At 39.7% G+C, this 5,992-nt stretch overlaps 1 long non-coding RNA gene across 1 annotated transcript; it reads left to right on the plus strand.

Annotated features, from left to right (window-relative positions):
* The first annotated feature begins 1,900 nt into the window (after positions 1 to 1,900).
* Positions 1,901 to 5,557, plus strand: LOC114628543. Its single transcript, XR_003712486.1, has 3 exons — positions 1,901 to 2,913; positions 4,499 to 4,586; positions 5,398 to 5,557. It is a non-coding gene; the product is annotated as an uncharacterized LOC114628543 (long non-coding RNA).
* Positions 5,558 to 5,992: the final 435 nt, after the last annotated feature.

Genomic DNA, 5,992 nt, shown 5'->3' on the forward strand with positions numbered 1-5,992 from the left:
CTATGCCGCTTTTGATTCTAGAATGTGCAGAGCCAGGGTGCTTTGCTTATCTGGATTATCTGAGAACTGCTGAGCCTACTGAGAACTTTGTCCCCCACCCTTTTAAAAATATTATGTTTAAGTACGCATGAGTATAGAGACTATGTTACAGTTCCTGATCACTTTTTACAGAATGAACATGCCTATGTGACCAGGATCAGAGCAAGACAAGGATATTACTCAAGGGTTCTGATCTTGTCATCTCAGTCTTTGCTGTGTTACTAGGGGTCTTAACCTTATAACGTAAAGTGATGTTGTCACCTCAGTCCACTGAGAAGTGGACTAGTACATATCATTTAGTTTGGGTTTTATTTCAGTAGTCAGATGGTATTCATTCTTTTATGTCTGACTTCTTTCACTTACATCTGTATGTGAGAATCATCTATGACGTGGCATGCAATAGAAAGTCTCTCCTTTTTATAGTATTCTCTTGTATGAGAACACTGTAATAGGTGAGTTTCCATTCTTTTGGAGTCTTAGGTTTCTTTTAGTCTGGGCCTTGTAAGAACAAGCTGTTCTGAATATTCTTTAATATGCCCATGGTGTATGTACATGTGCATTCATTTCTATTAGATGTATAATCTAGGGAAAATAGAATATTATTTGGATTTCCCACGTTCTTGGTCCCTGGTGTGCTGGAGAGATGGCTCAGTAGTTAGAAGCACTTTCTATTCTTACAGAAATTGTCTCCCTGAACCCATGTCAGGCAGCTCATAGCTGCCTATAACTCCAGCTGCACATATCTGATGCACTCTTCTGGCTTGTATGGGTACCTGCACTCAAGTGCATATAACCCCAGAGAGACAACACACACACACACACACGCACACGCACACGCACACACACACGCACACACACTTAAAACATAAATAAGTAATAGCCCAAGCCAGGAAAACAAATACATTTTAAAAAAATACCTTCATATATCTTAGAAATATTTTCACACACATGAAGATTAGATCTGCAAGCATTTAAGGGCAAACACTTTTATTTCTCTCCCTGTACTGTGGAGAGAGGCACTCAGGTTGGCCTCATTTTGGAGGCTGCTACTCTGTTCACTGAGATGCTGATGTGACTCTCTGACTACTACCTGACATTTGGAATAAATGTATTTACATGAAAAAAACAAATCAAGAGGGTCATTCCAAGGAAAGGAGAAATAAAATTCATATTTGTCCTTAGATCATGGAGAATCTTATCATTGCATATGAAATGTATCCACTAATCTCCCTGTGTAACCTCAGGCACAAGCAGAAAAAGGTGGGTATGTTAGAGGACTCACGGTGAAGTAATAAAAAGAAAATATGACTTCACTCCAGAATACCTCCCATATGTGTTCTGGATAAAATTATTTAAGACAAATAATAATGAGAAACAAAATTGCTGACTCTTATTATGTCTGCATCAAGCTTAGCAGACATTCCCAGGATCCATTTACATTCTTAGCAGTAGATTTTTGGAGACTTTTGCTCAGAATCACTGAGGCATACTCAGTGTGTGGAAAGGCCCAGTGTTATGTGTGGGGCCACCCCTTGGCTGGTGGTCCTGGGTTCTATAACAAAGCATGCTGAGCACTTAGGAGGAGCAAGCTACTAGACAGCAACCATCCATGGCCTCTTCATCAACTTCTACCTTCAGGTTCCTGCTCTGTTTGATTTCCTGTCATGTCTTTCCTCAGTAATGGACTGTTACCTGGAAGTACAAGTAAAATAAACCCTTTCCTCCTCAGGTTGATTTTGGTTTATGGTGTTTCATCACAGCAATGATAATCCTAACTAAGACAGTAAGTTTTAGTTTTAGGCACTATGCTGTTTCTACCATTTTATCTCCTTATGCGTTTAATTTGTGTTTTGCCAGGTGACCAGTGAATTTCATTAGTTGTTTTATAGGCATTTGGCAATGTATATTTCCCATTTTTTTAAAAAAAACATGCAGGTTACATTACTTGCTATTATTATTCCTGGGATTCATCTTCTCCTTATCCTCTTCCATTTGTAGAGATTCCTTTCCCACACAAATTCTCCTATATACCCAAATCTCTATCATGAACCATTTTAAGTGATAAGTAGCACAAATACACTTCCCACACTGCCTTATTTTTCATTCAATTTATGGCCATTTGATAGTCCCAATTTTAGTTAACTGTGATTCATCAATCTTACTTTATGCTTAGTGGGTTTTGTCTCATTTAAAAGTAATCTTTTCCTAATCCTAATGTCATGAAGATAGTCTCTGTAGTTACCATTTACAAACTTCAATCTTTACTTCAGTATTCTGTACTACATTCCCCTTGGCAATGACTCTTATGTTAAGAATGAGAGATCCAGATTTGTTTTGAGGATTGTATGAGTAGGGTTTTCTAGAGGAACAGACCTATAGAATGTATATATTACACAAGGGAATTTTCTATAGTGGCTTACTAGCAGTAGTGCCTGGGTACTTCAGTAATGCCCATCTGCATGCTAGAGAGTCTGAGAGGTAGTTATCTGATCAGCCCATGAGTCTTTAATAGTCTTCATCCTGGGGCTAAGAACCTGGAGGATTCTTGAAGAGCCGTGGTCTTCAGTCCACATGGGAAGGTGAAGCTGGGTTCAGATGTCAGTGAGGAGTGGCAGCACAGGTAACAGAGACAGGCTATGCACATTCACTATCAATAAAGAAATGAAGGGAGGCAAGCAACATTGAGTTTTTCTTCAGTGTCTTCCCATCTGTGTCACCATGGCAAGGTGATACCCATTCTGGGGTAAGGTACTCTACCACCAGTCTATTCTTACAGGACATGCTCTCGCTGACTCACTCTCCAAGTTTATTTCTCAGGAGATGCCACCTCTAAACAAGCTGACAATCATGATTAACGGGCACAAGTGTTTCAAGGTATCTGACCCAGATCCCCTCGTCACTGATGTGTTCTGGCCTTGTTTTTTGATGATGTCTCTATCAAGCCTCTCTCTCTCTCTCTCTCTCTCTCTCTCTCTCTCTCTCTCTCTCTCTCTATCTCTATCTCTATCTCTATCTCTGTGTCTCTTTTTATCTCTATCTCTCTGTCTTTGTCTCTCTCATGCATGTGCACTTTGGGGCTTTAATTCTGTTTTGTTTGTCTATTTGTCACTTCTCATAAAAGGGGCAATTTATCTTACTTTGCTTTTGTAATTAGCATGAACATTAATAAATGTTTATAGAAAAATAAGCGGCTGGGATTTTGATGAGCGTGGTGTCAGATGTGTATTAGTATGGAGAGAACTGTTATCTCTGGCAACAAAGTCTACCACCTCAAGAACACACCTACTGTTTACATCTTGACTTTGATTTTGCTTCTTTTTTTCACTTCATTTAATTGGATAGTTTATTTATTTACATTTCCCATTTTCCCCTCCAAAAGCTCCCTATCCCATCCCCCCTCCTCCTGCTTTTATGAGGATGCTCCCCGTCCACCCACCTACCCTGGCATTCGCCTACACTGGGGCATCATGTCTTCACAAGACCAAGGGCCTCTTCTCCGGTTGATGCCCGACAAGGCCATCCTCTGCTACATATGCGGCTGGAGCCATGGGTTGCTCCATGTGTACTCTTGGTTGGTGGTTTAGTCTCTGGAAGCTCTGGGGGGTCTGGTTGGTTGATATTATTGTTCTTCCTACGGGGTTGAAAACCCCTTCAACTCCTTCTTAAATTCTAATATCCTGGACTTCGAGAGATGGGGTCAATGGTTAAGAGTACCACCTGTTCTTCCATAGAACCTGTGTTCAATCTTATGGAGTCATTTTCTCAGTTGACTCAGAGGACTACAGTTTGTGCCAAGTTGACATAAATCTTGCTAGGAAGGTGGGGAGGGGGTGGGTGGGTGAGGTTGTCCAATCTCTTCCTTTGGCCTCTGGAGACACCAAGCATATACACAATGAACAAACATATATGCAGGCTAAATATGTATACACATAAATAAAACTTAAAAAGGGTAAATGTTAATTTCTTATTTTCTAAAGTAATTTCATTAATTTTGAAAGTGGATTTCCTTATTACACTCACATAATTATAGAAGCATTAAAGATTATGTTTTATCTAGAGATACTCTGATTTTCCATATGAAAAATCATGCACCCTGATGATAAGAACAGTTATGTCTTATCTCTAGTCATCCTGGTATTATTTCCAACTTTTGGGGGCCATCTCTCAATAATTGACTCTTCATCTGATTTATGAAACAGGATTTTTATAGCTAACTATTTATAAAGGAAGAACTATTTCTAGTATACTATACATTTTTTCTTTTAAAGATTAAATTTATGAGAGAGTGTGGATTGTTTCATTTTCTGCACCTATTGAGATGATCACATATTTTTCTTATTCTGCCAATGTGCTAAATTGCTGCTTGATTTTTCAGATGCTAATCTCTCCTTGTATGGGTCACAGTGCTGGAATTAAGCCAACATGATTATGATATATTACCCATTTTGTGTATTTCCAGATTTGATTTGCATTTCCCTCCTTAAGAGAACTTGTTGGGTAACAAAATGTTCCTTGTGGAGATGCAACACATGTGTCTATTTACCAAGGTAGGGAACCTATCACAGACTTACTAAAGTATGGATACCACCAAAGTCCAAGTTGGTGAATTAATAAGTTTTATTGGAGTTGTTAACTGGAATATGAGTGAGAGAGTACTATAGGAGCAGAAATGACCCAAAGACAGCTGTGTATGAAATAGGTGATGACTCACAAATATTGGAACCTGTATTACATTGCACAGTCTGCAGGCAATTCAAGAGGTCGGAGAGTGTCTTTCAAAATGTGTCAGTTGGTCTAAATCTCTTCCAGACAACTAGGCAGGTTTCAGAGTCTGCTTTGCAGCTTTGCTTTCTCTTCTAAAGTGAATTCTCAACCTTTACTGTTTACACTGGGAGGGAGAAGCCTAGTAAATCTGGTTAGTTTCAGGGACTTCCTGAAGGCATTTTCAGTTGTTTACCTGTTTCAAGAGCTTCCCTGCAGGATAGAATATTTTATACTTGAAGGGAACTATTAGACACCAGAACTGTGCCTTTGAAGGAAAAACTTAAGGATTCTTTGTAAAGTTGTTTGGATAGTGTTTTGCTGGGGTAAACACATGAAGTGACATTTAGCTGAAGTAGACACAGGTGAAAGACTAAGGCAGACTTGGGAAGGAATATAACATAAAGTAGCCACGGGTAAAAGAATTTTCTGTTAAAGCACATAAAAGGACACATGATGAAGGATTCTTGGCTAACAGTACACATATATTAGTCCCCTAATGTTACATAGTTGAGTTATATTTGTCGAGACTCCATAGAGAGAAACACATCAAAAAACTTCTCATGGTGTATTATAATTTTTTTGTTGCTTTTGCAGGTGAAGGCTGATTGACAAAGTGATACCAACTGAGACAGACACACATGCTAAGACAAAACACATGCTGAGACAAGACCCATGTTAAAACAAGACCCATGATGAGTCAAGACCCATAGAGGATACAAAATGTTTAAAGGATATAAATAAGACTTGACAGACAGTGACAGAGTCCAAGGTTTGCTTGCTTATAGAGCTAGCTGTACAATGCTTATGTGGCTCACATCTTCGTTGATCTTTGCTTCCCTGAGAGAGGCACAACTGAAAACTTCTGTTATTCCTCTGGTCCCTTGTGGGGCTGTGAGACAGCTGGGTAACTGGTACTTTGAACCCCGGAGACCCTCAGGGATGGAAGGAGTTTGGCCTTGCTGCTGGGCCCCTGGTTCCTTTCACATAGCTACAGCCCCTCCTACAGAAAGGTTTGTGGCCATCGGCCACATAGCACAGGTAGAGGGTGTGACTACAGGCCACAGAGCCTCAAAATAGATCTCCATGTTAATGAGATATCTAAAGGCTAGAGGCCATAGGAAATTAAGCATTCTTTCCCAGACCCTCCTCCTTGCAAAAGGTATTTCTCAGGCCCATCCTGAGAATACAG

This window comes from Grammomys surdaster, unplaced genomic scaffold (assembly GCF_004785775.1).
Source record: "Grammomys surdaster isolate TR1022 unplaced genomic scaffold, NIH_TR_1.0 269, whole genome shotgun sequence".
Lineage (NCBI taxonomy): Eukaryota > Metazoa > Chordata > Mammalia > Rodentia > Muridae > Grammomys > Grammomys surdaster.